An 11,550-nucleotide genomic window follows, 5' to 3' on the forward strand; every position below is an offset into this window, starting at 1 on the left:
CGACCCAGAAAGCTGCTCGTCGGGCTATTGGTGCAGCTTGATATGCAGCGAGAGAGGCCGTCACTGGGATGGAAACTGAATGCAGCCTTTGATAAAACACTCAAAGAGGGATAAAAACAGAACTGGAAATAGGCAACCCACTAGAAAGCGGGGGAGATAGAGCGGGCCAGGCTGGGGGTAAATCCGTGCCCCCTGTGTGTTGTCCTTGACCCCGTCGGATGAGGCTGAGGCCTGCGGGGAGGAACAGAGTTGGGTACAGCACCCACCAGGTGTGCGGCTGGAGAGGGATGAGAGGCACGTCGATGAGTGTGTGTGTCCCCAACCCAACACACTGCCGCCAAACACAACACCCAGGCAGCCCGCCGCATCCGACTAATCAGAGAACTTAGCCGCTGACCTCTCCACAGGCTCTATACCTTTTAATGAGATCCATGCCTTTGATTCGCCTAGCTGCCTGGAGGGAGAGACAGATCATGCATAAGCTCAGACACACACGCACACAAACACGTCAACTTGGCCAACTGTAGACGGACGCTTTCGCACGCAGCCATGGACACAAAGACACGGGAGATGTACACGGTGGAAATAATGATGAACGCTCCGCGCTCCGCAGTGGCCGAGGGCCCTCATGCGTGCACACACGTGCGCATGGGAACGACGGACTACAACAACTACCGCCTGAGAACTAACTAAAGCCAACTAATCAGCACACACAAGGACACGGAGAACCACGCAAACATAAGCTGAGCCCAACTCAAGGACACAACACCCACCTTGTTAAGGGAAGGCCAAGGGAGGTGCAGGTGAGATTGGATCCAGACATGCTTGCTCACAGATAGAATTGAATTATTGATCAGCCAACAGATTGTGTTATGAGGAATTCATGGATCCGAGCCTCGGCTGCCCAGCTCCCTCAGGCTGAAAGACAGACTGTGTGTGAACTCACTGTACATGTATACATTTGTGTGTTTGTGTGTGTGCTCGTGCGTCTGCTAAGCCTAGGGGAAGCAGGCTGCCCTGGTCAAAGTCCGAATTATTTTCTGTGGGCAGAGTGGGCAGTGTGAGCTCGCACTTAGACAAGACAGAGCAAACAGTGAATCGATCAAGCTGGCTGGGGTGATGCATACAGAAGGAAGGCCTCACCCTTGCTGCGCTGAGAGGGCTTTAACTGCTCACACACTGAGTGGCTTTTTCATTGGCACTCAGGCAACAGCACAATCCTCAGCTCTTAATGCCACCAATGGAAAAAGAGGAAATGGGATTTTTATTTGTCTGAGCTCCACGGGTGGTCTGCTGCTGCTAATAATGCACTGAAGTACAGGGTCTAGCTTAGCTTGTGTTCTGTTATTAACGTCAATGCCAGCCGACATGAAGGGCATGCCATTAGACAGGGGTGGGACTGCATTTGTCACAAGACTGTGGCACCTAAAAGCCTACTTTAACCCAGAAACCTTTTAACACTTCCTCAATGGTGCACAGCATGAGGAAGTGGACAGTGCGACAGGATGATTTTTTTCTTTTTTGCACTTGATTACTTTTTCCAGGGATTAACCTAGTTCTTAAAAACACAATCAAAAAAAAGTCTGTAGGCAGGTTGTGCTGGTGTATGACTGAACTTTAGACATGTCATGATGGCAGGCTTTTCCAATGTTGCCTCACTGATAAAGTCCGCCACACCTTTATGGTCACACGCTGACGACACAAAACGCAAATATCAATATTTTAAAGGTGCGGTCAGGTCTAACAAAGAACATTGCAGACAGAGATGAAACACTAAGTCATTTTAATCCAATTTAATCAGATTTCCCATCCCGAAAAAACAGACTGTTCATCACTCGGAATTAAACCATATTTAATAATCGTGCTGGTTTTCAGTGATTGGGACTTGTTTTGTTTATATCTTATGTTGTGAACAGATGTGTCGTTTTAGCACGCTGCTCAAGGGGGATAATGCTTTGTTTTCATGTCAGAAGGTGGAGAGACACATAAGAGCCCAATGGGGCCAAGACGTGACTGCCGTTTTTTTTTCCATTACCCAAAGAGGACAGCAAACTCTGTATTACTAATTAAACAACAGACACAGAGGAATGCATGATGACATCCTGACAGCAGGCACAAAACAGAGACTGGATTTGAAACAGAACAGAATGTGGTTACATACAAAAAATAAAAAAAAATCCCACTGGCTGAGGGAGAAGGATGTCAGTGGAAGTGTACTGCTGATCACAACGGGGACAACTACAGAGAGATCTTAATGGAGGTCTGGAGTGGTGGATAAATGGCTACTTCGGCCTGGTCACACCACCAGTCGGCAGCGGTCCACAAGTAAACAAGCGACAGCACACATGCCCTCTTACACCCCACTTTGCCTCAATCTGCTATTGGAATGCTGCGCACTTCTCCTCCATATCCAATTGAAAGAGGATGAGAGTAGAGGGGGAAAATGTCTCCTGGTGAGACTTGTGTGATTTGGGGATCCAATTTGGCAGAATGTTTTCTGTAAACAGTGTAACTGCGGCTTGTTTTCAGAGAACGCACTAGAGAGCAGCATTAGGCCGTTCACTGTGTGGGGAGGAAAGAGACGAGGTCCTGGTAATAAGGTTCTGTAACCCCAGCAGCAGATCTACTCCGGCTAATGACTGTAATTAAAGAGCCCAGCTCCACTGAGGGACGTGACGTGGGATCGGCTCAGACAGGACGTAGAAGAGATGTAGTTACAGCAGAAGGAAGCGACCACAGGGCTGTGTTTCAAAACTTTCACGCTGAAAAGAATCAGAGGCTGAGTGGTAGGCGAGCATGTGTTATGAGGCCTTGTAAATATTTAGGCATTCTTACAAGGGCATGTGGCTGCGACTCTGATGTCATTTCTCCTAGGTCTATCATTTGCTTTAGTTAGAGGCTCAAAACCCTGTGTGGAGCAACTGTAAACACAGATCTGTCAAAAGGGGAATACTGGGAAACAGTGTGTCACAGGATAAAAATAATCTGTGCAAGAAATAGAAGAAGTTGTCAGCTGTCACTATCACATGCCTGACCACCTGAATACGGAGAGTTCGGCAAGATGCAGATACCACATCTACGTGATTTGCAGACAACAGCATAAATTATCCACCAACTTCTGTTTTTTTTCCTTTTTTTTTTTTGCTGAAAAAGTTAAGAAGGGAAACAAAACTGGGAAGCTTTGAGGCTGCCCAGATGAGTCAGGGAGGAATAATGCATGTCATCACCCCTGCACGAATAGAAGTGCGAAGCTGGGGGGCAACTGCAGACACCCAAGACATAGAGCTATGATGACACCTCCACAGATCTGCATTTCAGAAGACAGCTCCAAGCCCCAGGCATGTTTGAAGCACCAGGATTAATATCCACGTAGACTACAGACACACTGAGCGAGAAAAGACAAAGAACTGAGTTGGGGGGAGAGGAAAAAAAAAAAAAAAAAAAAGGGAAAAAAAAGTTATAGAGTACAAGAGAAAAGATAAGAGACTCGCCTGATAAAGAGAAGTGGAAAGTAGGTTTAGCCATGGAGATGGTACCAGGAAGTTAGAAACACAAGGCCAGTGAGTACTTCCTCACTGTTCCAGCACCAAGGGTCATGGTTGGCTGATTAGACATAACTAATGTTCTTGTATATCATCACCAAACCAGAGTGCTGTACACGCCTACACGTCAGGTTTTAGCTCACCACATTCACAAGGTAAAGACCTGACTCACACTTATGACCTAGAAATGTGCACTGCTGCAAAAAGAGAGCAACAAAAACATGACAAAGATCACATCCACACTTGCCACGTATGTAAATTTGTATTTGTTTGTATTTGTATCATCTTTTTCCCCTGCTGAATTATTCTGCTGCTACACTGGGCAGCTAATTTCATCACAGCAATCAATAACAAAAGACTACAGAAAGAGACATGCCTTAAAAAAATAAATAAATAAATAAATATTGCTACCTTAGCAAATCTCACCTCAGATGAGCGTCCACAAATTTTAGCACCCAGTGGTCACTAGAAAAATGTCAGCTTCTAAGGTTAAGGCAGTATCTTTGGCAGTATTATTACTGCTGCTCAGACTGCTGCCACAGTAAAATGGTCTGTCAGTTTACAGATGAGAGAAGCAACAGAGCCAGTGGCATTTAACTAGATTCTCAGTAACTTTAACAACCGCTGTATGAACAGATTTTAATGGGTCCCTCTTGGATCATAGGCTACTGAAAGGCCACGATACCCACCTCATTTAACAGAGACAAGGACATGATACTGACAAAAAAGGATTTCATTTTCGTAACACCATTTCATTATGAAATGTAACGAAGGCAGATAACCTTGCATATATACTATATTATCCCAGCTTGATAATAAGGCTCGTGAATTTAGATGTGGGCACCGCAGAAGATGTATAGATGCATATAAACTTTGCGTATTTATCTAATGTGCTGCTGAATGAGCTGTGCTTTAAAGTCAATTACATGTGCACTCTGCTTCACGTTTTCATTTCATCTATTTAGCGTTCGATTTCAATATAAAACGACATAATGACCAACAGCAATTGAGTGTTAAAGGAGGCCCTCGAGCTTCACACTAACAAGCGCAGGTATATGGAACATCTCGTCTATCCACCGCAAAGACATGCAAGACCTCAACATTTGAGTGAAACAGACAACCAAGGGACAGACACCCAACCTCCAGCAGCGCTGCCACCCACATGTCCATTTCCAGCTGCCAGCAGGTTTCAGCAGATGCCAGAGATAATAAGGACAGCATATGGTTTCTCAAGATCTAATATTGCTATTGCTATTTTAGAGCTCATGACTGCAGAGTTCATATTGCGGTTTTCCAATTTGAGCAGTTATTCAAATGTAAATCTGAGCTTCATTAACTGTGTTCAGGACCCTCCAATGATCAACTCCAGAGAAATACACAATACCAATACGGCTTTTTTTTCTTTTAAAAAAAACAAACAAAATCCATAAATTAAACAAAAATGAGCTGCAGATGTACTGCTTTGTTTTAATATCATTCAAAATTGTATTACACTTAAAATTACACACATACACATTTCTGGCCCATCATCTAAAATGTCCCCGTTCTGAATAAATAAAAATGTATAAATGCCTAAATAGATAACAGCTGCATGCAAAAGCAGTTATTAACCGAGAGACCTTGTCTGTTGGGAACAAAATAAAGCATATAAGTATTTTTTTAAAAGCACTTGCTATGTCTTTGTAAAGGTTGTATGTACACTCTGAAAGTGAGTTATTTCTGAGATGCATTAGATTCATTCATCTCTTCAACAAAGTTACACTTCTACCGACCATCCCTCTCTGTCTTCCTCAGTTTGCCACATTATCTCCCCCCTTAGCTCTCTCAGGTTAGTGTGACCTTCATCTCCAGCTGCTGCCAATGCACTGACCCTTCATGCATCTGTCACCCACCATTTCTGGCTGAGGCTCACGTCCAGTCCTTCATAATTAATCACCCAGTGTACATGCAAAAAATTTAAAAAAAGAAAAAAGAAAGGCCAATACTTGACAGCAACTACCACATTAACATAAACCAGCTGGTCGTCATATTAGCTGTAAAGCAGAGGTGATAATTAAAAATGATCTTGGCGGGAGTAAATTGGTCAGTTTGAGGATTAACTGTGAAATGACTCACATGGATAAAAATGAATTGCACCCTCCGGTGCCTTGGCTGGGATTAAATGGCACTCGACGTGGAGCAACTCTCAGTCAAGAACAAAAAGTGCAGTGAAAATGCATTACAGGTGGAATAAGTGGCTCTACACAGTTTCCATTATTCTGTGGTTACTATAAGCCTAAGTCCATTTCAAACCCAAAGCTCTCTGAGAAAGATATATCAGCAAGCTGCCAAATCCTGCACAGGCACCCTCAATTTGCACAGAAATGAAGCGTCGACTCATCTTCAATATGTTAAAGTCTGCGAGATCTGAGTCGTCTTTTCATCATAAAGTAAGGGAGGTGGACCAAACATCGGCTGTCACATTACACTGATTGAAGCAGGCACGACCGACTTCCCTCTGAAGTGTTTAAATGGATAGTATTTTGATAGCCATACGTGCCAGACTCAATTACCAAAGCAAAAAATAAATTAACTTCCTGCTCTCTTTTCTCCTGCCAATACAAACCTTGAGAAGGAAGCATCTGACAGAGATTTCCCAGGATAGGAATCAAGGTGACTCTTCACTTTCATCATTTCTGATAAGCTTTCAGATACCTTCTTCTGTGGTGTCAGGCAAAACGCCTGACTCTGAGTGAACTTTTGCCAGTGGCCTGAGTAGGTGTGCTGGTTGACATGCCTCCAGTACGCAGCATCAAAAGCCTGTGCAATACTATGTGTCTGTCTGAGGCAGTCAGTTCGGGTGCCATGGGGAAGTGGGTGAGGCATATGTCTGTATTCTGTCACTGGCTTTCAATCGTCACTTTTGCAACCTCAGTGCTGCTGACAGCAAATACTACCTGTTGCTCCCAAAATGTCCTTTGAACAGCAATTGAGATCATGATTTCCTCTGGGCCAACTTTTTTCCAAGTAGCCGCCTACCTCTGTAAACCCTATAGCACATCAGCCCTCTCCTCCTCTGCTCTCTCTCTCTTTTTAAAGATACTGGGATGTCTCAGCTCTTATGCAGAGCATCCTGCCCACAACCTCTCAACCAAGCAATTAAGGCAGCTCCCTCCTCATGTGAATCATTTAGCTCTTTCAGGAGTGTGAGCATGTTTACAATATTCATCATGTTCCTCTTACTCATGCTCTAAGCACTGAGAGAGGAAAGAAGATTCACAATAGTTAAAGGTAGAGGTGAGGACAGAAGAAAAAGCAGTGTGGGCAGGAGTGGGGTAAGAAAACCAGCATGTGCTGGCAGCGGCGTGCAGAAGAAATTATGTCAAGACAGGTTGACTGCATGGTGTGGTTGGTCGTGGACATGCGATGAAAGACAGTGTGGGTTGAGAACGTGTCAAGGTTGTTTTAGAGGTAAAAGTACACCCTGCTGAGCTCCACTTGACCATAATGTCTGGGGCTGAAGTGTTTGGTGGGAAGCCTGCGGACAGACCAGATTAAAGCCTGGATCGCAGTGAATTTAAAACTGTATGAGGTGCTCGGTTGGAGATGTTGGGTTCATAGACGTGCCGGGCTGGTTATCTTCTACCACAGAGCCCATCTCATAGCCTGGGAATTAGCATGATCACACCTCGTAGGTCTGCTAAACATCTGCTTGTTATTTTTGATCTCAAGTACGTGTCAGAAGGGGAGAAGTGTCGAGCAGAAAGGGAGGCAGTGTGAAGAACAAACAGCAGCACATCAGAGCAACAGGGTGGGGATACAGACAGGAAAACTGTTGAGGGGATAGTTTAGGCCAGGGCCAAGGAATCCGAGGGCAAGGGTGGCCACTGTAAAAAAAACCCAGCAGAGATAAGATCAGAAATCCACCTCAGCATGACGTCCCTTCATCACAGGATAATCCCCAGACATGAAAAGACGAGCATATCTCCAATCTGAAGGAAATCTCTATTCCCCAGATTCTTTAGCTGCCTAATGCCAAGCCGACACACCCGTCAGGCATCTGCCCACACTCCTTCGAAAACTATGTGTACCTTAGATAAGCAAGAGGAACGAGGTGATGCATATGGATCTTTCTCATGTGTGGAAAACCTATTTTATGACCACTGAGCTTGCAAAGTCCATTGTGAAGAGGGAGATTGTCGGTCAAACAACATCCAACAGCACACTTTGTGTCGAGTGAAAGTAGGTCTAACAGATAAAGCAATATAATAATGATTTATTGTACATCCTGTATTTTGTAGGGACAGGGAAAAAAAGGAGATTAACTAGTAATTTAAAATGAGCCACTTGAATTGAACCAATGTCACATATACTTTCCATGTATCAGTTTGTTTAGTGGTGTGTTTCTGCCTGTGCGCTGCAGACAGGAGGCATGGGATTGCTTGTTGCTTATGAGGATTATGGTTTTATTTTCAAAATGAAAATGACAGAAGTCAGTAATCCAGCGCAAAGGAAACAAAAGAGACTGCAGATGCCTTTCAATTCATATGACCTCAAAAAAAAAAAAAGCCAAACTCTTGAAAATGTGACGCGTACTTCCAGGACACAACCAGGTTTCCACTGTCTGACAAAACTGTAACTGTAAAAAAAAAAGAAAGAAAAAAAAGAGCAGGGTGAACTTTAGCTCACCCAAAACATGTAGGAGCTTAACAGCTGAGTGCTCGCTGTCCAGCAATTCACCGCCTCCGTTTCTCAGCCGGTCAGAAGCTATTTCACTGGATCCAAAAATACACCGAGTGGATCTCATCGCAAAGTTTTATTTCCAAAGCTCGCGGCCTATTACGCTAAAAGGGGAAGGAGGTGGGGCGGACTCGTGGAAATGCCTGCTTTGTGTCTTGTTTTCTCTGCCTTGCTCATATTACAGAGCATGAGCTTGCATTCGGCTTTTGGGATTGTTTTGCACAAGCCTGAAAACTAACATGACCTGAATGAGAAATGTCTCCTCTTCACTTGTCCTGAAAAGAGCATCTGTGATGAAAAAGTGTGGTACGCTTGTCTTCTTCACCCTTGCAGGGAGCAGGAGAAAACATTTATCACCACTCTCCTCTGCGCAGATAAGGTGTCTCTATTTATTCAGAGCAGAAGAGATAAACACTGAATGAAGCATTGTGGGGCAGCGAGAGAGAGAAAGAAAGAGAGAGAGAAAGAAGACAGAGATGGTGGGAAAAAAAAAAAAAGGACAAGGAAGCAGCTTGGTTTTCAATTGCTTGTGTGTGTCCATGTGAGCAGATGGCATCTATCCCCTGTGCAGTCAGGAGACTGGAGGCTGACCCCCTGCTCTAACCCCCTTCCAACAAGCACTTCTACCACCAGCAGCCGCCTTTCCTGCTTCCACGTGCCCCCTCCATGCGCTAATCCATTCCCACTACGAGACTGTTTGTATAATGTTATTTAATGGGAATAATCCCTGGGAGATGGAGCACCCTGCGTACAGTAGATCCGTCTGCAAGGGCTGGAAGAAGGCAAGGGCTGTGAATAAAAGGACGATTTAGGGGCGGAAACAAGGCAGTACAGTGGCGTGTTGAGGGCTGCGCCAGGGACTGAGAGATACAGACTGACAGAACTGCACAGGAGATTCAACAGGGACATGAATAGTGCTTCTGTCTCCTTGTTCTCCACAAGAGAGACACAAGACTGAGGGAGGCGAGTGAAAAAAGAAAAACAAACAGGAGGCATTGCTCACTACTACTTCTGTCCTCTCAGATGCTGATGTACAGCCTAGTGTCCAGAGGTGAGGAACACAGTTCATGTGGCCATTTCTCACTGAAATTGCCTGTGTTCAGGCACAGACTGCTCCTTATGAGGCAACCGGGCAGATGCTGTGGCTGTAGTGCCTCTGAGATAGAATGCATGGTTTAGTGAAGAGCATGTCTTCAGGGCTGTGTTTTTTTCCTTTCCCTCTTACAAAACAATCAGCTGTTGAGTCTGAGAAGGAGCAGAACAAGTTTGCAGCCAGACAGTGCTCAGTACAACTATGAAGGGCTGGAGTATGTTTCATAAATCATGCACAAAATATGAAATTTAGTGCGTAATTTTAAATCTTTAAGAAATCCACCACGTATTTTCATGTCACTGTGGTTCTGGCTGTTAACAGAGCATGTTTGTTTGCAGGATTTTTTTTGTCAGGACATACACAGCAGACAGCAACAATAAGTGAAACAGTAAGACGTGAAGAGCAGCGGTGCCGTGCGAGTGGAAGTAACAGCGTTCCTGGGTACGCTTTACGCACCCGTGCCGTATCAATAGGGCGTATAATAGCCTATCAAAACTTGGTGCTCACATTTACCAGGCTCTGAAATTGAAACTACGGTTAAACGACGAAGCAAATCGTCCCAAACCCCCTCCGCTCTGATGGGATACACCAGTTTTCCCGGAACTCACCTTGGAGGAGAAAAAAAAAAAGAGCGAAGAGAGTAGTTGCACAAGCGCGAACAGTCCAAACACTGAAGAATTCCCCACCACGATGGATTGATAGTAAGAAAAAAAAAAATCCGTAAGCAAGTTTACATTTTACTCTTCCTCACGCGTCCCGTTGGCAGGTTTCAGAAAGGCACTATTCCGTAGAAAAACAGGGCTACTTGGTTGTATCAGATCCCGATCAGAGGCGACACGGGCAACTCCTCAACAAAAGAGTCTCTGGTTAGAAGACCGGGACTTTCTCCACGCCCAGGTGACGAGTCACATGATAAATTCCAGGTGTGCATGTGTCTCCAGAAGCCGCGGCTCACTTGGCAGCTACACACCTGTGGGATGCACCTCCGCTGTCATCTGAACGAGCCGGAGGTTTGTGTGTCGGAGGGAGGAGAAGGAGGAAGGAGGGAAGAAGCGCGCACTGAAGGAGAACCGACGCGACCGGGAACCGAAAGGAAGCAGCCTTTCCCCCCCCCCTCCTTCCTTCTGTCTCTCTCTCTCTCTCTCTCTCGCTGCACGCTGCCGGTGGTGGAGGCAACAAGCGGGGAAGTAGTGCGAGGAGGAGAAAGAAAAGAAAAAAAAAAGGGGGAAACAAGTTGTGTCGTCTTGTTCGCCGACGCACCGAGATATTTCCGCGGGCGGTGGGGAGCGGTGTGGCGGCAGCCCCGGCGCTGTGCTTCCCAAAGTGTGGTCCGGATCCAGCAGCAGTCTGTGGGGGCGGTTCCAGGTCACTCCAGGCAAAACACAATCATGTTTAGATGGAAGTGTTGCAAAATAATCCAAAGTGGTGCTTTTGGATCACTAGCGTTCCCCTCCCACAATATATATACATATGTGCCTAATTCTGTCTAGTCATAGGTAACACTTTATTTTCCTCGACACATGCCTCTAAAATATGAACATTGCAATTTCTATATTTTAGAGACATTTGTATAGAGGGGGGAAAGAAATCTTTTTGGTCGATTTGACTACACAGATTTAGTTACCTTTATGTCTGGATAAGACATTTTGACATGAGTAGGGGAAGTAGATGTGGAAATAATAACATTAACCATGGCTGAATTCCATTTAGCTGCTCTAGGTTACTAAGACACTTGAACTGTAAAACCGAACCATGGTTAATTAATCACTTTAAAGGGTCAGTTCACCCCAAATTACAAAACAAATAGTTTTGTTTTTTCCTGTCAGGTGGTTAGAAATGTGTTGCCACCCGGAGACAATGTAGGAAAGGAATAAGTGTTAAACATTTGCGATTGGCTCAGTTTTTACGTTCAAGTGTCCTAGTAAACCTTAACAGTGAGTCAGCATAGATGATACCAAGAACTGGAGCGGCTAAATGGAATTCAGCCATGTTAATATTATTATTTCCCACATTTACTTTTATAGATGTATACTTACCTAAATCTGTCTGGTCATATCTACCTTGCCTCTAAAATATAAAAATGACATAAATCAGATGTGTTTAGGTAAAAATCTTTGGAAACTTTAAAGGGTCACTTCACCTAAATGTTAAAATGGATGCAATCTAGCAGCTGGTTTAGAAATATGCTGCCACTAA

General features: G+C 44.6%; 1 protein-coding gene across 1 annotated transcript in view; it reads right to left on the reverse strand.

The window, feature by feature from the left end:
• Window positions 1-10,453, reverse strand: part of plxnb2b (plexin b2b) — a 123,370-nt gene extending 112,917 nt beyond the window's left edge. Inside the window, exon 1 of the mRNA XM_008276119.1 lies at window positions 9,963-10,453. The gene's annotated coding sequence lies outside the window, so the exon portion shown is untranslated. The remainder of the gene's footprint in view (window positions 1-9,962) is intronic.
• Window positions 10,454-11,550: the final 1,097 nt, after the last annotated feature.

The sequence above is a fragment of the Stegastes partitus genome, unplaced genomic scaffold (assembly GCF_000690725.1).
Source record: "Stegastes partitus isolate 25-593 unplaced genomic scaffold, Stegastes_partitus-1.0.2 Scaffold65, whole genome shotgun sequence".
In the NCBI taxonomy this organism is placed as follows: domain Eukaryota; kingdom Metazoa; phylum Chordata; class Actinopteri; family Pomacentridae; genus Stegastes; species Stegastes partitus.